This window comes from Perca flavescens, chromosome 24 (genome assembly GCF_004354835.1).
Source record: "Perca flavescens isolate YP-PL-M2 chromosome 24, PFLA_1.0, whole genome shotgun sequence".
NCBI classification, from domain to species: domain Eukaryota; kingdom Metazoa; phylum Chordata; class Actinopteri; order Perciformes; family Percidae; genus Perca; species Perca flavescens.
The window spans coordinates 8,474,030-8,500,819 of NC_041354.1; the positions used below are offsets into that span (position 1 = coordinate 8,474,030).

The following is a 26,790-nucleotide window of genomic DNA, read 5'->3' on the forward strand; positions in this document are numbered from 1 at the left end:
GTGGGTGGAATACATAGAATTTTAATCTAGTCAAAAGTTTATTTTCCAGATGTATAGTGTGTACAAAAATGCTGCAGAGCCACACATAATCTACACTTTGTATGTGCTCCAAAGTTTGTGACACTGGAAATCCTCCCCAGGTGGCATTGAGAACAGACCTCCCTTGAGCGGGCAGGGGGTTCACTGTGTTGCCCGGAGACACACAACAACCGGACAGATGCTTGACAACATGCGGGCCTGAGAATAGCATCCTCCAGTTGAAGGGTGGTCTCCTTAATCACCACTACACCCTGCTGCTCTGTTATTTTGGCAAAACAATGTAGAAACAAACAGACAGAGCAAACTTGATTAGATACGTTCCGTTGGGAGTGAGATTTACAAGCTTCACACTGCTTTTTTGGGGTATCTGACACTGACACTAGATCACAGGAAATTGCATGACATCAAAGTGCTCCTGAACAATAGAGTACACTATAACCTTAATTAAAATCATACATTATTAAAAGTCTTCATTAAGTGAAAGTTTGATGCATGAATGCTCTCAAACCTTGGTAATCTGGTGCATCATCCAGCAGAGGCAAAAATGTAAGTCCCAATGGTCTTCTGCATATTCATTACAAATGAATAGCCCCTCATGTTCTAATATGAATTGAAATCGGATTAATTATTTTTCATTAACATCAAGTATGTATGCCCCTCCCCTTGGTTCCAGCACATTATATAACATGTTTGGCACGGTTTGCTTCACAAGGGTCCAAATAGAAGATGAGTGACAGCAGTAGTGGCTGGTGATTATTTCTTTGGGTGGGGCTACAGGCACTGAGGGCTTTCGCTAACACACGACACAAGCAATAATGTTGTCTGGCTTGGTGCATTAAGCTTCGCCTCCAAAAAGAAGACTGTTGTTGCTTGAATGAAACATGAATTAGAAAAGCAGGCAAAACAGACCTTGGACTTGGGGAAAAGAACGTAATTTTACATTTAGATTTCAGTAAAGCAAGTAGGCCTACATACATGCATTACTTTTTTCATAAACATAATAAAACGGCCTGCTTATAGCATATACATCAATATTTAAATATATATTAGTGCATGCATATAAAAAGTGGCAACAGCCTACAGTTTCCAAGAGTGTATAGCTGCAGCCTGGAGACCTCCCGTCTCATACCTTCCCGTCTCGCCTCCCATCTCATGCATGGGCATGTCCAACGGTAAATTCAGATGTTCAGAACACGAAATCTACAGTTTGGCTTACCATACATTGGCATATATAAAAGCTACCATACCATCTTGCTATATTTTTTTTTCGCGTTGTCGCCATCTGCTGGACTGGACCAGTGGGGCTGGCAACGGTTATGTATTTTGTCCTACAAAGGCTACCATATTACGGCTCGATGTAAACAAGTTGTCAACATAGACAGTATGGTTGTCAACACCATTGACATATCTCTTCCTCGTATTCACCCTAATATTTGACCTTATTTAATATTTTATTTATAACTTGTTACAACTTATTTATTACCCATAAAAAGTAAGTACCTAATTGATTTGCTCATTTCAAATCTTTAATAATAATGTATTAAAGCTTTGTGGCTGGTGGGGCGACGCGCGTGCAGTTACCACTGGCGAGCTGCTACTGTCATTAAAAGTGTCAACTTTTGAGTCACCGTCTGTGCAAAGTGTCGGAATAGCTAGTAGCCTACAGGAGCTACCATACAGGAGAAACACGTATTTTTTTCACCATGAAACTTACAAAGAGCTTATTAAAAGACTTGGTGTTCAGCATGAATTTTAGCAGAACTGGATACAAAACAAACCGGAGCGTGGCAGTGCATGAGAAGATGGCGTGGCGGCGGCTCTGTGGTTTCAGGAAGCAAAGCAACAGGTGAGTGTTTTCATAATTAATTGTGAAATTACAGCAATAATATTGTTTTGTTAGTTATATTTTACTGTTACAGCTAGCTAGCTGTTGGTGCGCACATGTTACGTTACACAGCGTGTCCAATAGGTTGTTAACCTCTCTCCTGGCAGGTGTATACTGCGTTAGAGAAGACACACTTTCCATTTGCTTTCTTGTTGGGCTGAACTGCGGGGAATTTGCTTTGTAATATTTTATTTGTGACAATGGAATTCCTACTTCTGTGTGCCATATTATTGTGTTGCCATAGCAACCTACCACAGGTGGCTTTGTTGTTTCCATTAACACAACCAGTAATGGAAATGTCAGTCAAGCAGTCACTCCCACACATTTCTTAAAAGAGAAATCAAGTGAAAACACCTGTGCAGGTTTATCATGGGTGTGGTTGTAATTGAGGATGAACTGAAATGTTTGATTGTAAATGTTGTAGGCATGCCTCTAGAATATATAGTACCTCACCTGTCCACTATGTACCCTCAGTGAGTTTGTCTGCTTTTGCACATCACATAGCATTTAACATAACATTACCCTTAAATATTTAAAGTGTTATCTTACCTCAGGATGAATTTTATCATCTCAACAGAATGTGCTTGACCTTTCGAGTAATGCATGTCGGGTTTGAGGCTCCTTGCTCAGTTTCTTTTTCAAGGAAAACGCCTCGTGGTTAGGGAGATTTGAAAAGTGTAAAAAGCAATAATAATTTTTTTAAAGGATTTTTCAGTGTTTACGACGGTTTTAAATTAAAAAGAGGTTCCACAACTAGGTTGACCTTTACCGAGCTGTAAGAACTTGGTAATAAAACTTATTTTTAATGAATTCCGTGAAATTGGAGCTCATGTGAGAAATAGATATTTTCTTTTTTCACAAAGTAAGTAGCAATAGACTTGTGCCATGTTTAAAATGCCACACCATCTGCTGCTCTCAGCACCACAGCTGGCCACATCTGCAGGATTTTCTTCAGCACACGTCCAGCCCCTGCAATCCACTGTATCGAGCCTACCTGTTTAAGTGTTGAGGAGTTTTTCCGTATCTTAAGCAAGGACAGAGGGCCTCATATTATGTACAGATTATAGGGTCCCTTGAGGCAAATGTGTGATTTGTGACATTGGGCTATATAAATAAAATTGTCTTGACTTGCCCGCCAGCTCTCAATCTGAAACTTGAGCCATGCACAATTCACAAAATGGTTTCTGTTTGGAAAACCTCTATAAAAGATTCTAATAAATGCTGCTTGAGTGTGACAAATAGCAGTTTGGTGTTTTGGTAGACAAACGGTACACTGTCGAGCACATTACAAGTTGCACACACTCAGCCTTGGAGAAAGGGGAGAAAAAATAAAATCTGCAACCAACATCTGCTGTCGATCTGTTGGGACAGAGCCAGCCCGCCCTGTGCAGTCCTCCTTTACCAGGTTTTGATGTTACCATAAGGCTCTGTAAAACCAAATTATGTGCATGTGTATGTTGATGGTTATACATTTGGGTTAATGTTTTCGCACAGAGCTCAAGGACACTTCAGCTGTCCAGTGGACAGCAAGTGAGACCTTCCACATTGGACTCCAGTTGAGGGACTTTCAAATCTGTCCATATGGAAGGTAGATTTTGATATTTATTAAAGTTTTAGATGAAAAAGACATTGTCATAAGACGTAAGAAATGATACTGTTCTTGTCCATCACAGGTAATTAAAATGATGATGTTGCAAGCAAGGAAACAGAACTCTCTCGCTATGCTGTTTCAGCACTTGACCAGCACAAGCTACATGCATTTGGTGAGTCCCAAACTTGCTTTTTGCTCCCATGGGGCTATGTCAAAGTAAGACTGGATATGTAGAGAGAACCTAATTAAATAGACACAGTATGTGGGAGATGGAGTAGGAGTGATCTATCTCCCAAAGGACTCAGAATATGAACCCATAGCAAATTATTTGCATCACCATAGCAGCTCAGGAGTGCTCAAGTGTATTTTCAGGTGGCAATTTTAACCAATGGGCCAACCTGAAAGAATGAGCTACAGGAGTCTGACTCACTGGACAAACTAGAGTGTCCTAGTGTGCTGTAATGAGCTGCAGGGGTTTGACTTGCTGAGCTAGCAGTAGTTCTCGGACTCAAATGACAAACCACAGGGATCTGGCAGAGACAGCTTCTGAATGCATCGTCATCTTCCACCAATTTGTTCTAGTCATCAGGTTAGCCAGCTTGCCCAGTGTCCTGTCATCTTTGGTAGTATAAAAACACTGCCACTGATAACGTTGATGTTTCTCAGTGCTGGGCTTCTCTCCCAGACGGACACAGAAGACACGGTGCCCTAACTCAAATTCCTCCTAAAAAAATGAAGCCACAAGATGTATTGACGTTAAACTTTAATAAGCCTGTGCCAATGAAGTGTGGGGCACATATCCAGTCTCCATCCATGGAATTTGTTTTTATTTAAAACGTAAATATAACAGTTTTCACACAATAGAAAAGTACTGAGAAGCATTATTAAGGACAGAGTGCCAGAGGGAAAGACAGCGACAGCAAGGCCAGACAAGGTTATTTAAAATCTTCCACATCATCCAATGTAAAATGTGCCCACACATTTAAACTCTTCTTTCCTTTGCACAGCTCAAGTCCTACATGAAAGTACAAATAAACTGTGTGTAACCTGGCCTTAAGTCCTTGTTTGAAGAGCTAAACAATACTCAGTAATTGGACAACAGTTAATTCATTGTTCTCTTCTCCGTTTTATTTGTTCTTACAATGTCCACGGACCATACTGGTGTTTTTGCACACTTAGAATACCGTATAACAACACCACATGGTTGAAAATGTCAGCTGCAGGTTGGTGTGGTGTTGGTGACACCTGTTGTTTTGCTGGGGTGCTAACTTAAATCTTTTAAAAATGGACAGTCTATTAATGGGAGATGCTACCCCAAGTCACATTATGAATTACGAAGTTTGTTTGCTTATTGTTTGTGTTGTGGGTTTGACTTTGTGACCGTAGCTGCCAGAACTCATATTTTGGATGCCCAGAAAAGACTTTATTGACTTTGTTTTTTTTGGTCAAACTATTTTCCAAATGACATTAGAATTCTAGTGTTTCTTCTTTTTGTCGTTTAACTGCAAATGACTGGTAAAAAAAGTTGTTGTTATAAGTTATTGTTATTACACTTTAAATAAATCATTTAAATTTAACCATATGGCCTTAGCAATAAACAAGCCTTTCTTTAGTCATACATTTTTTATTTATTTTTTATTGAGATAAAATACTATTTCAGGTGCACTTTTGATTAGAGGACACATCTGCTGTGTTGCACAGTTTATATACATAAAGAGTTAATTTCATTCTGTTAGGAAAATAATCGTGAGAAATGTATCGTGAACTTAAAATGGTAAATCTTATCGAATCGTGAGTTGAGTGTATCGTTAAATCACTAGTTCTTCGCTTTTTGGCTTCAACGTTTGGGCCCGTCTGTGTGTGTATTATTAGATAAGGGTGCTACCTCTAATTTGAGCAACATAAAGCTTTTGAGGATTTTTTTTAGCACCATCCCTAGTGGGATTGTAAATAGTAGAAGGATAAGTCCCGGGTCAGAAAATAACCCCTTAACTGAAGCTTTTTCAACAGTTGATACATAATCCTTTCATTTGAGGAGAGCAAGCACTCTTTTCATTATTCCCACAGCATGAAATTTGTTTTTAGGAAACATTGTGAGTTTTGTACCATGGCCAGAACTAACACTGGGAATGCATATAACCATGACTAATCTATGTTGTTAATTTAGGTAGTTTGCAAGACATGACGTTCCCGTGGCGGTTTTGTCGAAGTTATAGAGTTGTGTAATCATACCGCTGTAACAGCCATCTTCGTACATTTTCCCACGTGCTTTCCTTGAGATGAAAAAGCATTGCTGAGTGAGAGCTGCTAACCTTGGCTGTGATGGATTGCTGTTCATTTCAGAGAGCTTATGATAATGACTGCCCCTGCCCCTGGTTTGTTAATGGGGTCATGTATCTGCTGGGCCTTTATTTCCCACCCTCGTACTCCCCAGTTCCCTCCCACAATTCATCTCTGGGGGTTTAATTAACTCTTGCTGGGAGCACGTCCGCAGATAGTGTGATTCAGACAAGGAAGACCATTAGAAGCACTGTAATGCTGTTTTGGGCAAGAGAAAGACCCAGGCATTTATTATGCTGGTCTTTCTTTATTTAGGAGCAACTTCATCAGGAAACTCTTGTCATTTAAGGACAAAAAAGCAGGGTATATGTTTTGTTGTTGATTTTTTTACAGACTAGTTGCCAGCAGGAGAAAAATAGAGCAACATTTCAATTCTACCTTCTTCGTCACTGCTGTATCATGATGATAAATTAAGCAACAACCCACAGCTTGCCATTTTCTTTTTCTTGTGCCCCCTTTTGTAAAATGAATTGGGCAGCCTGTTTAACCCTGAATTATGCATTTAATTTTTCGCTCAATAGAATTGCACTCATAAAACACAGGGCTGAAGTGAAGATTTTTAACATGCCAAATGTAGCCTGGCTGTAAGAAAATGTATTGCTAAAACCAAATGGAAGAAAGCAAAAATGTGTGCTTGTTATCATGACTTTTCTATGACATGTCAGTGGCTATATATTTTCAAATTTAAGGCCATGACATCTATGTTTATTATCATTAATATCAGAAAGAGTGGCTTTTTGACAGCACTAACGCAACGTATTCTTCTATTGACATGAAAATAAACTGCTCGTACCAAATGAGCATCTGTATTCCTCTCCCCACACACTCTACTCACTCTGAGTGCCATCTCCTGAAATTGCTGCTTGCTCATAACAGCCTTTTTTCTCGTGACGTGATCTGGTAATCCATCTTCAAAGTCCCCCCGGTTTAACGTAGGCGGATGTGCTATACCCCGAATATCATATGCATGAAAAATTTGCCATCCCTGCACTTTTTTGCTTCGTATGTTGCAGCGCAGCAGTTGATGGATAGAATGTGTCACTCGGTGCAGTGCTCAGGGCAAGAGGCATGCTTTTGGAGGTTGGGGTTTGTCCCTGAGAGTCAGGGGACTGGAGACTGGAAAGTAAAGGCCAAAGACCTGGCCCCTTTGTTCGTTTTAATTACCATTACCTGACAGGGACACAAAATTCACAAGAGACAGACGTGTCTCTAGGTTATCACAGCGGAAGTCCAAGACACAAACATATATTATTTAAACTCAGCTGCTGCTTTTTTGTTTTGTTTTTAAATTGAATGACTAGTCTTTTAATCCATCAAAGGTCAACAAAACTTCCCGGAACCCAAGGTGACATATTAGAATTGCTTGTTTTGATTTCCACTTGAAAATCAATCACCAAATGAACTACATTTTGTGTGGACTAATCTGTCCAGAGCTACATTAATTTGATCAAATCCAGCACTACTAATTTGATCAAATCCATACTGTAACACCGCATTAAACTGCAGAGCCCTTTTGTTTTGCAAGGTGTTCCATTCAGGGATGGACCTGGACTCAGAGCAGACAGGTCAGATTCAGAGTGTGGCCGTGACTCGCTATTGTGAGCAGGCAATGGGCAAGGCAGCCTTCAGCACTTACAGGTCCTGATGATATTATTTCAACAGGCTCTCAGTGGTGTGGAGAGTCATTGCAGTGGTTGAGAGCTAATGGGCCAGATGTAAGAGCCACCTGGCCAGCGCCAGACCTCCGTATGCTGCCATTGATAGAGCCAGTCATGCAGAGCGGAGGTTCTGCTGTCTGTTTCTCAGACACAAGGCTTATTGCAGCTCATTTAGAAGAGCAACTGTGCTCATCAGCGTTACATTCTTTAGCAACTTCTTTTTGTGCGGAAGTGTGGAATCTGAGCAGGCATTTAAACGTGATGCTTTTGGTCGTTATAACTTAAAGCCGGTATTAATATTTCTTTTCTTATTATCTTATGACCTTAACACAGCTTGACCTGTAAAAATAGAGTTTACGGTGCAGAGTTCTGAAAGCACAATTCATCAGTTTGAATCCGCCCGCAGGCAACGTGTGAACGCACTCCAAATTTCTGTCTATACATACCCGAGACGCAGACACGCTGCTATATCTGGTATGTGAAATGAGCAGTGCTTTTTGGCAGTCCGCCCATTTAATTCATTTAACACTGAAGAAAACAGAGCACCTCTGGCAAACAGGGCAGTGGAAAATAGAGCCGTGAATCTTGATTGTGGAGGTAAATGAACAGATAGGTCTGGAGGTGTGTCATCTGTCTGTGAGCAGAGATGCATTAGTGTGGATACACACCGTCACTTCTGTGTACCCAGTAACCTCACATCGAAAACAACATCAAGTGCATGAAGCAGGTATTTCTTTTTGGATATTTTCTCATCTACTATATCATGAGAATGTGAAGAATGTGTCTGCATATAGAAAAGATATAAACGATAGTGTCCAAAGTTGCACTTCCTTTGACAAAGACACAATTCAAGTGTAACTCCAGGCAAGCAATAATATTCTAGATAATGTAAGGAAGTGTGGTATGTATGTATACTTGTTTAAATATTCATTGCAAAAGGGCAGGAGTGGTGTGTGTCTGTAGTGTGATTTACACAAGCAATAAGTTTGTGTCAGCGTAGAGGTCGACAGTCTCCCCGAGCAAACTTCCAGAGCTGTGAAATGGAGATGATGCCTCCCACCAGTGATGACCTCTTGAACTGTTCAGCTATTCTACATACTCTGACCAGTAAGTCAAAGCTTTTACCAAAAGCACACACTGCACTAGTTTTATATTCATCTCGACTAAAAATAATTGTCAGGATCAAAATGAATAGTCTGAATTGAAAACGCAGCAGTATGGATAGATGCATTTGTCACCAGATTATTAAAACTGCAAATGCACAATTTGTAAATCTCACTCACTAACTGTGTGCGCATGCACAGGCCTGATTACCACTTGCACAGCCATATATGGTCATAGACATGTCCTCAATGGACCAAACAGCTGTGTCTGCTGCTCCAGTCCGTCAGTTAAAAGAATGACAGAAGAAAAAGTGCCATTATATAGAATAACATTGGTGAGGTCCTTCAACTGTGTCAGAGCAGCCATCTTTCTGCACAGTGATTACACATTCCTGCATTCATTCAATGTGTGTGTAAATGACGTAAACTTTCAGCAGCAGCGATACTGTATCTAAATCGGCATCAAGCGTCACAACGTAATCAGCCGTCATTTAGATTATTCACACACGGTCTCCTGCAAACAAATAACGTTGCTTTCTTATATAACTATAATCGTTTCCTATTCGTAATCTTAACCATAGCAGTGGTAGATCTGAAAAAGCTTGCAGCATATGGGTCATTTTCGAGGTTTGTAGACTGACAAGAAAAATCACACTCAGTCTGTAGTTGAAACCGCCTTAAAGAATAACGCTGCAGATTAGATGTGCTCTCTCACCTTATTTTCCTGTTTCTACTTCACTATATCAAATTCCGCTTGATCTAGAAAACAGTTTGTACTCAGTCTGAAATATGCATTTGTATTTGGTTTGCTTGTTCTCACCACATGTTCTTTTATTAATTTATATATGGGAAACGGTGTATTTAGTAGTTGTAAGAATCATTTCTATGTCTGGCTGCTTGTATCTGTGATATTGCAGTCAATTTTGAATTTAAAACATTTTAAATATTTGGCTTTGTATTAGTACCAGTCGTTGTTGTTGTGCACAGTCCTTTAGATATGTAAAGGTTTTTCCAGCTGAAGGTGGAGAGTATGTTTTGTTTGTCCAACTCAGCAGGCGTAGACAGGTGCCCACATTAAATAATGATGAAATTATGACCTGATTCAATATTAATACTATTAATATAAAAAAATAACTGGACTTTTGTGAAAATCTGAAAAGGTATGCACCTTATCGATCTATCTCTAGAAGAAAAAAAGGCTTAAAAGAAAGTCAGACGGCACCAATGCCCTTCTCACCCCTCACAGCCCTTAAAAGTGCTTCAGTCAAGAGAACAAACTGCTCTTCGGAGATGTGCACGGCGAGACATAAACACCAAGGTACATCGGCTATGCGTGCATCTTCGGCACTCCATCACCCATCGCTGTCCGGGCCTTCCCCTCAGTCTTTAAATCTGGAGCGACAGGGTGTCACTGGGAAAACCCATTGAGCACACTGCGGGGCGATGGCTTCATGCCCTTCTCCATCACACCTTTGTTCCATCCTCCTCTCCAAGCCATGACAAGGTAGGGGACGAGTTATCACACCCGTCAGCTTTATGAGTCCCTGTCTGCCTGTGCCGCGGTAATAAAGTCATTGTGCTGCTTCTTCAAAATGGGGTGAGTCAGAGCAAGTGATGGGGAATTGGTCAGCAGAGTGTCGTTCAGGGGCAAAAAAGTACATTCTACGCCAGTGGCTTCTTTGGATGCATTGTTGGTTTGATTAATAATAGTTAGAGAAAAGCCTCATTCTTCCAGAGCATTTTGCACCTGAGAAATGTCATAAATGCCCAAAATAGCCCTAAATTCCTCAAAGCTCAATAAGAAGAGATTGTATATTTATTGTCAGAGTAAATGTCCTTATATAAATTGGTCCATATTAAGACTGCAAGAATATAGAGTAGTATTTACTCTCTGATGAAAATTTAAATTCGGCAAATTACTTATTTATATTATATAATACTGCGTTATCCATAACCTGGATACATATACAACGCTGTCAATCATATACTATATTCTCCATGTCTCCTCTTCTGCGTTCAAAGTTCATACACAATATTTTCCGATATGATGGCTTGAAATGCCCACTATGAGGATTCCTTTATTTCAGCAGAGCTCTGGAGATATTTTTTTTGAGAGACATGTTAGACAGAATCTGAAGCCGGCGGCCTGCTGTGCACTGTGAGGAGGAGTAATTGTGTGAGCGGTAATTGCACTCTCTGCATCTGCTAGGGAGAATAAGGGCCATCATTGGGTCAGATGCCTGCCGCCTCTGGGGACAGTCGCAGCACATGTGAATGCTAAATGCGAAGCTAATGCTTCAACATATATGTAAAGTATGTAGGGTAGTGATGAGTAAATGTCTTCAATCCAGTGTAGTGTAGAATCCTTTCATACTGAGGATATTGACTAATACGAGATCATATCCACATGATCATATCCATTTTGCAGAATGATTCTTCAAGTTGCCTCTGACAGTGCACACAAGGTATTCAATTGCCATTTTGTGAAAAGCCCACCTCTGCCAGAGGTTTATTGAGAGGGTAGTTTGTCAAAAGCACTGCATTAATTGTTAAACTTGCAGGGGGTGTTGTGCACCTGGAAATGAGGACATTTATATTACCTGTCATCTTACTTTTGAGAAAAAAACAACAACATAAAACTGGCTGAAAATGACTGCATTGCTGGAAGTAATGCTACTGTACATTGTACTGTACATACACTGTACACTGAGGATCTCTCTCATGCTGATACAGAAACAGTACTTACTTGTATGATGCCTCTATTTAAGTTACATGCTAATGAAAACATGCAAAATATATTTAGTGAATTGATTTATTTAAATCTTAAAGGTCCCATGACATGGTGCTCTTTGGACGTTTTTATATAGACCTTAGTGGTCCCCTAATACTGTATCTGAAGTCTCTTTCCTGAAATTTAGCCTTGGTGCAGAATTACAGCCACTAGAGCCAGTCCCACATAAACTTTCCTTAGTATGTGCCATTTCTGTGTCTGTAGCTATTGAGGAGGAGAGAGGGGGCGGGGCAAGGTGGAGGATGGGGGTGTGGCCTTGACCAACTGCCACTTGGCTGAAAGCCATGATGTCTCTCTTTCTCATGGGTGGGCCAAATTCTCTGGGCGGGCAAAGCAGAGAAAGGGGAGGTAACCTTGCTCCCTATGACCTCATAAGGAGAAGATTCCAGATCGGCCCATCTGAGCTTTCATTTTCTCAAAGGCAGAGCAGGATACCCAGGGCTCGGTTTACACCTATCGCCATTTCTAGCCACTGGGGGACCATAGACAGGCTGGGGGAATGCATAGTAATGTTAAAAAAAACTCCTAAAGTGAAATTTTCATGCCATGGGACCTTTAAACACAAAGTGTATATCAATAACCAATGTAGTGCTGAAACAATAATGCAGTTAATCGATTGACAACCAGGAAAGTAAAGTTTGGCTCTGTTTTATAGCATTGTGAATGGAATAGGTTTTGAACTGTTGATCGGACAAAAAAATCTATTTGAAGTTGTAACCTTGATATCTGGGAACAGGTGATCATTTTTCACTTTAATTGATTACTTTAAATGATCACCAGCTAATAAAAATAATCGTTAGTTGCAGCCCTAAACCAATGGATGAAATAATTTCTTTTGGTCTAACAAGAACTAAAAAAGCTTAAATAAGAATATGCCCTAAAACATAATCTCTCTTCTGATGAAAGACACTTCAGTCAGTGTGTCAGTGACAGTTGAAGCTATCTCCCAAAAATAGAAGGCTCAAGTCCGTCATGCTGTCAAAGTATCAATCCTGGAGAAGTGCTACTGACACATTAGGACGCTGCATTTACATAACTGTTACCTTCTGGACCAGAAAAATGCAACCAGTTCCTTACTTATTGTGTCTGCATGAGTCTCTAATTTAGGATTACCTTGAGGATTTATGTTATTTACAAATCTTAGTTGAGCATTATAAGAAGCCATAATATAATATAATATATATATATATATATATATATATATATATATATATATATATATATATATATATATATATATATATATTGTTTTTCTTGGTATTGTTACAGTATTTTCTTTCATTTTCTTTCTTAAAGGAACACGCCGACTTATTGGGAATTTAGCTTATTCACCGTAACCCCCAGAGTAAGACAAGTCGATACATACCCTTCTCATCTCCGTGCGTGCTGTAGCGCTGTCTGGCCGGTTCCAGCATTAGCTTAGCCCAGCACAGATCCTGCAGGTAACTGGTTCCAACTAGCCTACTGCTCCCAATTGTGACAAAAGTGACAAAATAACGCCAACATGTTCCTATTTACATGTTGTGATTTGTATAGTCTGGCGTGTACAAAAACAACGTAACATGAGACACAGCCATCTTCTAACAGTAAACAAACCGGGAACTATATTCTCAGACAGGCTTGCTGCGAGCATATTACTCCGCCCAAGTACTATATTCTTCCGCCTGAGAATATAGTTCCCGGTTTGTTTACAGTTAGAAGACGGCTGTGTCTCATGTTACCTTGTTTTTTGTACACGCTGTGACTCTATAAATCACAACATGTAAATAGGAACATGTTGGGAGCAGTAGGATTACTGGAACCATTACCTGCATGTTCTGTGCTGGCCTGATGCCGCTGGAGCCGTCAGACAGCGTTACAGCATGCACGGAGATGAGAAGGGTATGTATCGACTTGTCTAACTCTGGGGGTTACGGTGAATAAGCTAAATTCCCAATAAGTCGGCGTGTTCCTTTAATGCTGAATAGATTCCAAATGCCAGTGGCAATACATGCTCTACAAAGGGTGCTAGATTGGAGGCAATTGGAACAGCATCTAACTCAGTGGACCCAGCTGACTCGATCAGTTTGTTCATATCACTCTTGATGAAGTGGGACTGAAAAGCCACGGAAGGTCATTTATGTTAGTCTGGTTTTGTAATAACTTTGGTATTTGGAAGTTGTACTTTAAATTGGCGATGGGTGCAATGTTACCCTGCTAAAGCATTGACTTGTTGCTTTTATGGAATGTAATGTAACCCTTAATTTGCTGAGTTAGATTTATGAGGTGCAGAGCCAAAGGAATACATTTAATTACTGCACAATTTCAACGGAATGTGCATTGCAATCTGATTTCCTTCAATAAGTGGATGGAAACACAATGTGTATTTGCATCACATTTTGTCACTCCTTTGACCTCCTTACTTTTTTCCAATCTGTCATAGTGTTTGACAAGGAACAAAGGCTTCAGCATGCGGGGCAGGGTCCCCTGCAGAGACTGAAAAGATTGATGCAAATTCACCTGTTCAATCTCTGTCCCCTGCTGTTTCTTCTACAGCCTAAGATATTGTACATTAGAGATAACCGGCAACCTGGGCAACTATCCTTTCAAAAGCAGCACTCCGTTGTAGCACTGACGAGTGGAGGTGACTATTGAGGTCAATAGAAATGGTGCGTGGTGCTGGAAATGGTCCATAAAAGCTCTTTCTGACATGACAGAGTAGCCCTGGATTCTTGCCAACAGACACTTTTTTTCACAGTAGAACCCTGCGGTAGCTGTCAAGGCTGAGGTCAATCCAGTGTGATTTACTGTAATACAAAATCCAAACTGCTGTTTTTTTAATGGGAACAATAATCCAGTTAGTAAACAATTTCTTCTGGCAACAAAATGTGAAAATTATATGAAATGAAATGACATGATCAATTTTGTTTTAACTTCTTAACAAAATCTAATCTGGAACTGAAACTGCTTTAGAAAAAAAACTGTTACGCAACTATAGGCTAGTTGTCTTGAATAGCTAGTCTTTTACATGTTTGGCATTGTATTGAAAATGAGGCTACTGTGAGCTGGCATGTCTCCATGCCCCTTCCCTGCACTCCTCCAAGGAGGAGTACAGCACATATGGCCCCCTGGGCGGTATGGATGGGTCGCTGCAATCAAAGTGGGAGGACACAAGCACAAGAAGTATCCCATCTGTCATAATGTCCTCTCTCTCTAAAATGGATTAATAACGTTCAGGGAGAGAACAGTGAGCAGAATAAAAGCATCATAATTGTCTGCTACAGAAGGAGCGAATTCACAGGGTGCATGACAGTTATAGATATGCATTTCTGATTTTGCAAAAATATGATTTGTAGTGCTCCATTTGGGAGGAAATTTTGCAGAGGCTTTTAAAAATAGATTTTTGTCCTGCACAGGTCCCGCTGCCCATCAGTAGACATCCTTCTTTCGGCAGACAGCGCTTTTTTCATTGACGTTAGTATTCGCTCAGTCTAATATATGATTTATGTGAGAGTAACAACATTTATACACACACTTGCACACCACCAGCCTATATGATAACAGGAATAATGTAAGTGTTTATTTCACATAGAGCGGGGATGTGAGCTCAGATCACAAGTGGTCATTTAGGAAGCATTTGGAGATACATTCTACTGCCAGGTGTAAACATGCATGCTTAGAGCTGTCCACTTGTGATCAATCACTCAGATAGGATTTTAATTACCAGGTCATATTGAATGGATACGGAAGAGCTAACAGTTTAAAATTGTTTTGAAAGCTCAATTTACCTTAAAATACTTTTATTTTCTTGCAACAGTTTTTCTATTCTTTTACAATACTTCTCTAGCTCCCCAGAACTTTAGTAATGCAGAAATAATGCTGGCACTGCTACACAGTAAGATGGTATTCTTCTGATGGCCTGATGATGTGTGAAGCCCACACCTGCGAGTGATGTCAAAGTCATGCTAGGATTTTTTTGTGATCAAATGTTTTTTATTCAACCAACAACATAAACCAAATCAGCAGCATGTTACAGGTAAAAGAACATACATGTAACACCCCAAAAAAAAATAAATAAATAAAATGAATAAACTGAATTGAAATGAGGACTGTATATGTGTATACATAGGCAAAACAATATCACCCCACCCTCCCCAGGACCCCGTGGGCTGGCAACAGTAGTCACGGTGGGACTTTCAATGTCTCTGCCATAAAAAGCCACATATCCACATTCACCTGTCTAGCACCATTGATGCGGGCTGTTGAAAGTTCCATATAAACTATGTCAAGAAAGGTCAGAAGCCACTGCTTAATGGTCAGAGTGTGTGGGGGCTTCAGCGCAGGATTTTCTTCGCCCAGCAAGGACTATCCTTTTCTGACATTTAGAAATCTGAAGTGAAGAAGTGTCATTCAGTAGCAGAACTGTCCCAGAAATGAATGTCGTCAGTTCTGAGGCAACATTTTGCCAAAACTGTGCAACAGGGGGACACTCCCAAAACATATGAAGAAATGTGCCCATGGTCTTTAGCGAACACAATGTACATGAATCATCATCAATAACTTTCATCAGGCACAGCCTACGAGGGGTCAAATAAGTCCTGTGGACAAAATTATAGTGGATTTGCTGGTGGTCGGGATTTCTAGAAGCCAATTTAACATTATTCCATACATTGCTCCGGTCAAAATCCAGCTCTAGTCCTGGGAAATCTCACCTCCATACTCTGTCGAATGGAAAGATGTACCTGGTAGATTAAAATCTTTCTTGAGGTCTAGAAAGGAGCACAGTCCTTTTAGACAGAAAACGTTCCCCAGCAGGGGAATTTTCCCATTGGGGGAAGGTGATCGTGTGCTGTGCCTAAGCCTAGGTGCATTTTACTAATTTGCTGTTTAAAAATAACAATGAAATGCTGCACTATTGACTTTAGACCAGGTTTTTGTTGGTCAATGGCGCGATCATTTCCCGCTGCCTCAAGATAGCAATATGGCAATAATGCACCTGAACACATTTCCTGTAAGACCAGCACGCCGATGGGCGCAAAGATGGGCGCAGGTGCATGTGCTATTTTAAACAACATGGCCGCTAGATGGGAAACTGACAACTGTGTCGGTCTTAAACTAGCAAAGACACTTGCGTTGGGCTTTGCGCTGCACTGCGCCGGCTGCAAGAAAAGGCCCTTGGTTGTTGGCTGTTGGCTAACAGAAAACCCTGAGGTGACGCTGTCCACCCAACTGTGGTGCTGAATTCTTCACACAACATTCCATTGCCATTCATGTTTGTCTGAGTCAAATGTACAGTCTTGGCATTTATTAATTAATATGCATTTTATTCTTTCAATTATTTGAAGAAGAAGCCTAAATTCATTTTGTAATCATCAGTATGTAGTTCATATGTAACTACACAGTTGGATTATGCCTTGAAAGGAGGATGATGGCACAATACAGCTTTGTAAGCATGCATGTTAAACATGTAAACATGATGTTGACTTTAGTTATACTAATGCTGACATGGAATTGCTTTTTGCAAAGTAATGGAAAAAAAGTGAAAAGGAAACATAAAAGCTACTTCAGGAGATTGCAACAGTACCTCTTTTGGGACTCAGTTCATCAGTTTCATGGAAAAGATACAGTTTCTGCAACCTTAAAAGTTAGACAAGGCAGCTAACGTACACTGGTAGCTCTAAATAGCAACCAAAGAATTCAAGAATCCATGAGTCCTGCAAGTTGACATCAGGAACTGTACAAAACATGTTCATTTTTCCCAACCTGGGCTGGCTCTCATTGCCAGTTTTGATTTGACCCTGTGAGACTGAAGGATTGTCCATACCAAACACCAAAAGAGAATTTGTGCAAACAGGGCCTGAGTAAATGGTACTGATGAGATTGCTTTTTAGAGTAGATAACTATCCTGCCTAGTGTATCTTGAATCTACTGGGAACAAAGATGCTTCAGTAAAACAAATATAATCTTCTTTCCCCCGGGGTTCTCTGCCCACTTTAGATGGCAGGGCCCTGCCAGAAAACCATTTCAAGCTCTACCTCTGATCAAACCCCTATCACTTACATTTTGATCTGTGGCCAGTCAAAAACATTGGTAGATGGTCATTTATGGAGATCCGATAGCCCCTTTCCCCCCAGCCCCAATCCATTCAGGAGTGCACTTGCCTGTTGCATCTGTCTGATCAGAGTCAGGAGGTTTAATATGCTGGTTCTCCTGGTAGAGTGCCACATCTCCACCTTAGTCATGAGGTGAATATTTTTAGTAGCCAAGATGGAGTCACAATAACAATAGGATCATAGCAGAGGGGAAATTCATCTTCATTGAATCCACTGTTATTAACTGTAAGCTACACTGAAGGGGGGCTCAGGTACAGTTATAGCACATTGTGTGTGAACAATGAAATTAATACAGGAAAGGGGAGAGGGAATTGTTTCATTTTGGGACATTTTTCAGTCACTGATAAATGATAAGCACAATTAATGTATTACAAGTAAGGTACTTTTATTAAGTGCTAATTAATTGAACAGAAGAGTCCTGGAAAAAATTGCAGGTTAACAAATGGTATCTGTATAATTAAAATGCTAATATTAATTATATTATCAACAATTAGTTGAAGCACAACACTTTCTCTTTATTTAATGTGGTGAATACCAAACACGGATGCCATGTAAATGGGGTTTCCACATTTTCCTAACGTTATTGTAACAGTTTAGGAAGGCATGTGCTGCCCACACCACTTTCTGAGTGTTTCACATCAATTGTACAGACTGTGCTAAAGGCGAAGGCAGACATATCAAATGTATTATAATTTTCAATTTTGACAAAGCCAAATTTCATATCTTCTCCGTGTAGGAAGCTGCCCATGCAGAGCACACATTTGGATGCTGCAATAATTCAGCCTGACATGGATGGCAGTGATTATAGGTAAAAGAAAAGAAACTAGAATGCTCTTCTCTTCATCATTAAATTACACTTGGCATTTCAGCCATATGGACTAGCATTAACATTACATAACATTGACTAACCAGTTTTAAAGCCTTGAGCATCTCACATTCAAAGGTTCAATTTCACAGCAGCCCCGCTGTGACTTGACACTTGATCAAGTTGCTGCCCAACTTTAATGTTAAAGTGGACAGTCACTGCTGCTCATTGGTTCCTTGTCTGCAGGGAATCAATAATTTTCATGGCCTGCATTAAATGTGAGATAGTGATGAGCAAGAGCTCCCAAAGATGAGGAGACTGTGCCAACAGCCGCCAACAACGTCCAAGCCCTAGTAGCATGTTGAAGTATACACTCAACTACGAATAGCATGCTGATGCAAATTTCACAAGATTACAGGAGATTTGGGCTGATTTATCCCCAATTTGCACCTCCTAACCATTTCAAGTTAAGTTTGGCATTTTTTTATGTCAGTGCATGATGCAGAATGTTTTCTTAGTTCAGTTGTTCACAAATACAAAACAACAAACTGCTGGCCAACTCACTGGGGCTTCCATTAGTTTCCTTACAAGGAATTTCTTTCCATATAGCTTTTAATTGACCTCTGTCTTCTTAAGAGAGATGAGTTTGCCACTAATGCTATTTTGGGCCTGTTATGATTGTGCATGATGGATTATACAAATGAACTTGACTTAATATTGAGAAAGCTCTTGTCATTTTTAGTTCACCTCTTTACCCATGCTCTTCCCACATGGCGTATCAGTCCGACAACAGCTGGGGACATTGATTAGAAGCCTAAGTAACAAGCATAGAAAGTAAATCATTGGTGTGGATTACAGTTTGATGACTGCAAACTGGTGTTGATATACCACCAGGCATAATTCCAGAAGCACAAAGCCAGAGGAAGACATGATGGAATTAGAAGAGTGGATGCTAGATGTATTGCTCGATCACCGCTAGACTGTGCAAATATCACAACGATCTGTGATATTTTCTGAGTTGACTGCAGATTTCTCTTCATGTTCTGACATGGTTGTTGAATTCTTTCTTATTCGTTCAGTGTACAGAGTGCAACTTGTCAGAGACCATAATGCAGGATATAAGGTCTCTAAGAGTTCACACACACACACACACACACACACACACACACACACACACACACACACACACACACACACACACACACACACACACACACACACACACACACACTCCCCTACCTTTTGGTTTTGAATACCTTCTTATCTCTGACTGTACTCCTCAAGGTTGCCAGGTATGGCGCAGGAAAAATGACAGCTGTTGTTCTAAAGTGTTATTCAGCTAATCCAAGTTGTTGTACCCCTTTGCATGTCCTTGATTATCCCTCGCCACAGTAATGCGCACATCTTGCAATTACCGCACACCCACAGACTGATGCTCTAAATGATCAGACAGATCTTTGGACTAAATTAGCAGCTCACATTCTGTAGGAGATAAGGGGAAGATTCTGCAGGTAACATCCATATATCTTTAAAGTTGTAAAGTAACCAGATGTGTTAACGGGTTTTGTCAGTTTCACTGTCAGCTTGATAAAACGGTGAATTTAGAGCTTTAATCAACATGTATGGTGGTGGTTTGTTAAACTTTTGTTTTAAGGAAATTGTGTGTAGCTTCTCCAAATTACTGTAACTGTTGTCAACAAGAGCACATTGTTTTATCCATCATCCTCTTTTTCCTTTCCTTTCCGTCTTTTTTTCCCGCTGTTGACAATACCTCAGTACCTAATAATTTCACCCCCCTCACCCCCACCCACCCCCGTGGACATCACCAGTGACAGCTTGTAATTAATAATTCTTCAAAGCACGTTTTTGGGGTTGTTGTTGAAAAGTTCTTGGAGATTTTCACTTGACCAAAAGAAAAAAAAAAAGTCTTTGGTCTGACCTTTAGCCCACTATGCTAAAAAATAACCAGTGTGCTAGCAAATGCTGTCAGCGTTTGTGCAATTCCAAACCTATCAAAAGAACATTTTAATTTTCTGCAACATTTTGCCAAGTGAGATTACAATCCTCAGCAGCAGTTGGAAGAGTGAGAAATAAATGAAGAACAGTGGGAGGCAAAAACAAGTGGTAAAAATTAGGAGCAATGAAAAGAGCATGATAAACAAACAAGACTAGAGGAGAGTAGGAATAAGTAAGAAGACAGAAGGGAAAGATGAGGGGATGGAAATTAGTGGACAGCAGCTGGTGACGGTGAGGGGTCTTGTCTCGGAACACTGGCGTAAAGCGCTGACACCTGGCTGGCATGCAGAGCTCAGCGGGGCTAGCCGGTTCTGAGACCTTTTCCTAAGTAAAGCATCTCATTATAGGGACAGTTTGCTGAAATGTTTCACTTGGAGCACAAGACTTCAATAAGTGATGTTGAATACGCTTCAACATCGACAACAGTGTATATAGTGAGTGACCGCAAGCTGTGTTAGGCAGTTAAAGCTAGACAACTTTATTGGGAAGAAATATTTCTGGAAAGCATAATAGTAGAACAATATAGAGTAAGTTGGTGCCTGTGTTAGGAAAAGTTAGGAACATGTTGAGCTTGCTTGATGGTAATAGAATGAGGTTTTCTTCAGTGGTTAAACTGCAGGCAGTCGTTAGCAATGCTAGCGACATGACTCTATGGTGGACAGTGTTGTTCAGTGCACCAATGTTTTTTTTCTTCAAGACTCTTTACCACCTTATGAGAAATATATTATTCATAGCCTTTTACCCAGAGTCTGGCAAACCTGCAGAGCAGCCACCCCACACTAAACTCATTACGACATAAGTCCATTTTTTACGTATACGACTCGCATTTTAACACCTTTGTTGAGTGAAAGTTTGTGCCGGTCATAGTTCAGTTAGAAATCCTACCACACTATAGAGCGTGGCTGCCGTCAGCACTGTTTCCATTCCCTCTGGTTGCTCTGGAGAAATATTATTAATGTACATTGAAAACCTTGGAGGGAAACCAACAAAATCAGCAATTATAGTTACTTTCAGAAAATTGGAATTGGAAATTGATTTATTTGAAACAGGGACAATGCACAAATAAACATTAAACTTGTTAAACAAGAGAATATGTCTTGGGCCAGGTTATAGCAACAATTGCTAATTTCCACCTGTAGTCCCTGGGCAAATGACAAGTTCCTTTTGCTGAAACCAAGTAAACTCTAGGGGAAAATCCAGTTGTAATTTAGAGTCATTACCTTTATCTTTTAATGCACAGTAACTGTATGTTTAGCATCCTCAAATGTAAAAGAGAGATTCTGCTGCTGCTCTTATTATTTATCCAAAAACTCTCATTTGAACTAATGGAATTACTTTGATGAAAGTTAAACATACAACGCGTTGAAAGAAAATGTGACTCATCCGACTAAGCACAGAGTTGACCTTTATGTCAAGATGGCTAATGTTCCAATCTTTCTGCTTAATCCATTTTACAGGCTAAGACTCTGTAATCAGCCCAGAGCAGCTGATGCTTTGTCATCACGGATCCTGCTTACATTTTCAGTGGGTTGTCTACAAGCTCGGTGAAGTACAAAATAATTACCAGCACAAGTGGTGCACCACCTCTCTGTGTTGCGCGCTCCTTATGGACTCACATGGGTAATTAAGTCTGTGAGTTGGAGATAAGAGAAAATAGACAAAAGACACTCAAACACATCTACACCAAATTTATGCAGGACAAATTGCATTTGCAATATATGTTGCAGTTACGAGTGGTAAACTGCATAAAAGCTAACTAACTTTTAATATCTAGAAATTAAGTAACATGACACTGTAGACAGGTCGCCCTGCAAGAAAGAATTAGCAAAAGATGTGCTGTAGGTGGATTTAGCAGATTAATCATTGGTTAAGAGAGTTTAGATTTGACACAGTTTCAATCCACCACCTCCTGTGGGCAGAGATCAGATTATCTTTGTGACCAGAACTTCATTTCGAAAAAAAAAAGACAATTCCCAGGGCTCAGGAAAGCCACACTTTGTGATGCAGGATGATAACATTTCTCCATGTAATCTTGTCTAGATTGATTACATGGCATATTAGGCATGAAATACAGAGTTTAAACATGTTTACATATTTGACATTTTTGAAGGATGACTTTGGAATCACTTTGTACAAAGCTACTAGATAGATGCATATTAATTGTCAAAAGCTACTTTCCTTTATAGTTCAGTGCTACAAACACAATCAAATATAGGGGTGGGAATCTCTTGGCACCTTTCGATTCAGATTCAGAGGCCAACGATTAGATTCTAAACCGATTATCGATGCATCTCGATGCAACAATTGTTTTATGTACATTTACATGTGTGATTTTTAAAAACATACATATAAATCTGAGTTTGCTACTCAGAGTTTACTAATCACTTCCTAGACAAAGCAGCTAGACAAAGCTTAGATTTTGACATGTATTTGTCAAACACAAGTTTTAATGAAATGTTTTGTCTACTGAGATCTTTATTTTGTGGTCATTCCATGCTTAAGCCTTAAACATGCTTGTGAAAGTCACCTTCTCTCCCAGTAATCTTCCATGTCAGAGGCTCAGTCATGTTTAAAGGTGGATAATTGGCTTCTTAGAACATGAAAGTGTCATATCTAATGTGATAAAGTAGATGAACAGACTATATGTGTTTTGCCTAATTATTTTATGTATGTCTTATAAGATCATGTGTATATTATACAAAATTAAAAAATGTTTTCCTTTTGGCCCTTTTTGTGTATTTCTTTTCTGCACTCTTGCTTAAACTCTAAGTCATTATTTATTATTTTTATTATTATCCCATCCTTTTTTCAGTCACTCTGTTTTCTAATTTGTACTTGTCTGGAGACAGTAACTTTTTAATAAAAATCAACAACACATTTTCATCGATTATTAACTTATCTGAATCGAGAATCGAATTGTTCTAGAGAGAATTGCGATTATTTTTCCCACCCCTAATCAAATACATGCAGCTGGGTCTAAAATCTGCAGTACGCCTGCCCATCCTGTTTTTCTGCAGAATATATCCATAATATCTTCTGGGATCATCATGTCTCTTTGCTCTGAAAGTAACGTTTCTTTGATGTTGCTTGTATTTTTCCTGGCAGCATTAAATGGTACTACAGCAATTAAATATTGAGGAACTTGAGATAAATGGATTTAAAAAAAGAGAATTGTCAAAATTGATACAGCAGCAGAGGTCAAGATATACAGTATACGAGCCCCTATGGTTCAAACTTCAAAAACAATGGATGCCTTCTCATAATGCAACTTTATAGCATATTTTGTAAAATCCTCCCTGGTGATTAATTCTGAATTATTGCTGTCCTAACTTTCTAATTTTCTCAGATTAATACATTTGTTTTTCCTTTTAAATGTTCAACTCTAATCTCAAAGTAATTCTGAAAATAATCCGTTAATTTTAGCTGTCCTCTTGGATTCACCCACATGGTAACACACTCACACCCACCACCCACATGTAGATATAGATGAGTGGGGTATTTGTTTTTCTTGTTTCAAGGTTATAATGTGCAGAAACATGTCACACTCTGTATAAAACACACACACACACACACACACACACACACACACACACACACACACACACACACCACACACCACACACCCTTACACTCTCTTTACCGTCATGTGCACACACAGGTCTCATGGCAGATAAATTATAGATCACAGCTTTGGTTGGCCATAAATGGGAAGATTTCAAAGAGGAAGAAATACTGTACCTACCCATAGATATACTATACATCCCCTGTAGCTACAGACCTACAGTATATGACAGAAAAGATTCAAAGTGAGAGGAGGAGAAAAGAACCTGATGTTTTCTGTACAGTGAATGAACAGGGTGGAGAGTGTGGGAGGAAAAGATAAAGAGAGCTGAAGGAAAAAAGAAAACTGCGTAGAGAGAGAATGTGCCAACCCCTTTGACATATTATAGCCTTCATTGGCTGATTTTGCTGACATTGTATCTTTGGTAACAAGGCAGCCAACGATATGACGATATGACAGCCATCTCGATACAGCTCAAGTGTGCTCTCAACAGCAGCATTGCTGCAGAAAGCTCCTTCAGATGAGAACAGGAAGATGACTGCATACAGACTACATTGAAAGAAACAGTGTCCTTCAACTCCTCTTCTAGAAAGTTAGTTTGTGATACCATAGCTTTTATGCAAAATAACCTGTTGACTTGATTAAGTGATGAGGTATCTTTATCTTTTAAGTTATAATCTTAAACTTTTAAGTCATGCTAGTGGCATGGCAATATAAGTCTGTCAGTCGTCCACCACTTTATTTGGTCCAGACAAAAATATCTCAACAACTATTGGATGTATTACCATGGAATTGTATACCAAAATGTATAGTCCTCAGATCCCTTGGCTGATCATATAGTGTCACCAGCAGGTCAAATGTCTTGGGAACTACCGGATGGGTTGCCATGAAATTTGGTAAATACATTCCTGTTCCCTTCAGGATGAACTGGAATAACTTTGTTGATCATCTAACTTTTTATTTACTGTGGCGCCATCATCAGGTCAAAAATTAATTTATCCAATTCAAACTGTAGGCTTATGACCAAAACTAATGACATTCCCAACAGCCTTAGCTGTACATAAGTGCTAATTAACAATGTTATCCATTTGCTTAGATAAATGGTTAACATTGTTTAATACCTACTAAATATTCAGCATGTTAGCATTGTCATTGGGAGCATATATACTGTACAGGCCAAAAGTTTGGACACACCTTCTCATTCAATGCGTTTCCTTTTTATTTTCATGACTATTTACATTGTAGATTCTCACTGAAGGCATCAAAACTATGAATGAACACATATGGAATTATGTACTTAACAAAAAAGTGTGAAATAACTGGAAACATGTCTTATATTTTAGATTCCTCAAAGTAGGCACCCTTTGCTTTTTTATTAATAAGGGAAAAACTTCCACTAATTAACCCTGACAAAGCACACCTGTGAAGTGAAAACCATTTCAGGTGACTACCTCATGAAGCTCATTGAGAGAACACCAAAGGTTTGCAGAGTTATCAAAAAAAGCAAAGGGTGGCTACTTTGAGGAATCTAAAATATAAGACATGTTTTCAGTTATTTCACACTTTTTTTTTTAATTCCATATGTGTTCATTCATAGTTTTGATGCCTTCATAATTCCATATGTGTTCATTCAAAGTTTTGAATGAGAAGATATATATATATATATATATATATATATATATATATATATATATATATATATATATATATTGTGTGTGTGTGTAAGCAAATGTGTGTGTGTAAGCAAATGTTTCTTGTTAAATAATATATTGCAATTGTGCTACTCTATGCTCCTAACATTTGCTGTTGCTTGAAAGGTTCAAACCTGTTTCACCTCTAACCACCAAGATTTTCAGTGGGTGTTACATTACTATTTAACATGGACAAATGGAGATGGAGATTAGTAATGGGCTCATAATTCAACTTTGTGGTACACATCAAGGTCCTATAAGATTTACATGTGCACAGGGCACAACTATTACTAGAATCAAGAAGGATGTAATTGTTGCCAGGCCACAACTGGAGATAAAGACATGGGAGACACACTAGCACAGGCACATAAACATGAGACACATTTAAATCCCTTTGGCTGATCCTAAATTAGTGCTCACTAACCGCTCTAACCATACTCTATGAAGAGAATGAGTCACAAAGCTTCATGATATAGAATTTGGTTTTCCTTGGTAGTCATCAATTAGTTTAATGTGCAGTTGAGTATGAATGAAACAGTTTATGTAACAAGTAAAGATTTAGTTGGAGAATTAAGTCTTGTGATATACAAAAGTTCAATTTACCATACTAAAAAGAACAGATTGTTATGAAAGAATGTCAGTGTAGCTGGACGCTAGCTCAGGACAACCTAGAAGTATGTTATTGTTTACCATACTGATGATTACAGGTTTATGAGTGACAATGGCTTTGTAGAGCTTGTACATCAGAATCAATAGCAAGCAGATCATTATCGGCTAACTTTCAAACCTTCAGGATGGGCTTCTTAGTTGCAGCTTAATTGCTGCTGTTTCAAAAGCAGATGACACAGTGCCAGAGGAAAGATGAGGAAAGAGCCACATTAACTTTATCACAGTAAGCACTGAAACTGGGAAAAAGTTCTTTATTCAATTCGGGTTGTGAGTTTTGAGGTCAGTACTTACTTTAAAATAATGTTCAAGGAAAATAATTTGAGCTGCAAAAAAAGCTTTTGTTGAGCTATATCCGATGAAATAGCAGCCTGATTGCATGGTGTTTCAGTGACCTCATCGATAATTAGTTTGGGCTACTGTGAGTGCACAGTTAATGTACACTTCAAGGAAGTCTGGTTGAATACCATTCCTGCTATCATTTTCTGCAGGTGTGTTTAAGCATTGGGAAACCATGTCATTTCTTTTCTCCAGCTGCATTTCCTTTGAAT

The 26,790-nt window shown here is 39.4% G+C and overlaps 1 protein-coding gene across 5 annotated transcripts in view; it reads left to right on the forward strand.

Annotated features, from left to right (window-relative positions):
- Positions 1–1,426: 1,426 nt before the first annotated feature.
- LOC114551118 (interleukin-1 receptor accessory protein-like 1) overlaps positions 1,427–26,790 on the forward strand; it is a 269,852-nt gene continuing 244,488 nt past the window's right edge. For 4 of the 5 annotated variants that reach the window (XM_028572209.1, XM_028572213.1, XM_028572212.1 and 1 more), the window contains exons 1-3: positions 1,604–1,885; positions 3,419–3,512; positions 3,598–3,687. The gene's annotated coding sequence lies outside the window, so the exon portion shown is untranslated. Of the gene's footprint in view, positions 1,532–1,603; positions 1,886–3,418; positions 3,513–3,597; positions 3,688–26,790 lie in introns of those variants that run through there. The other variant, XM_028572210.1, reaches the window with a different exon arrangement.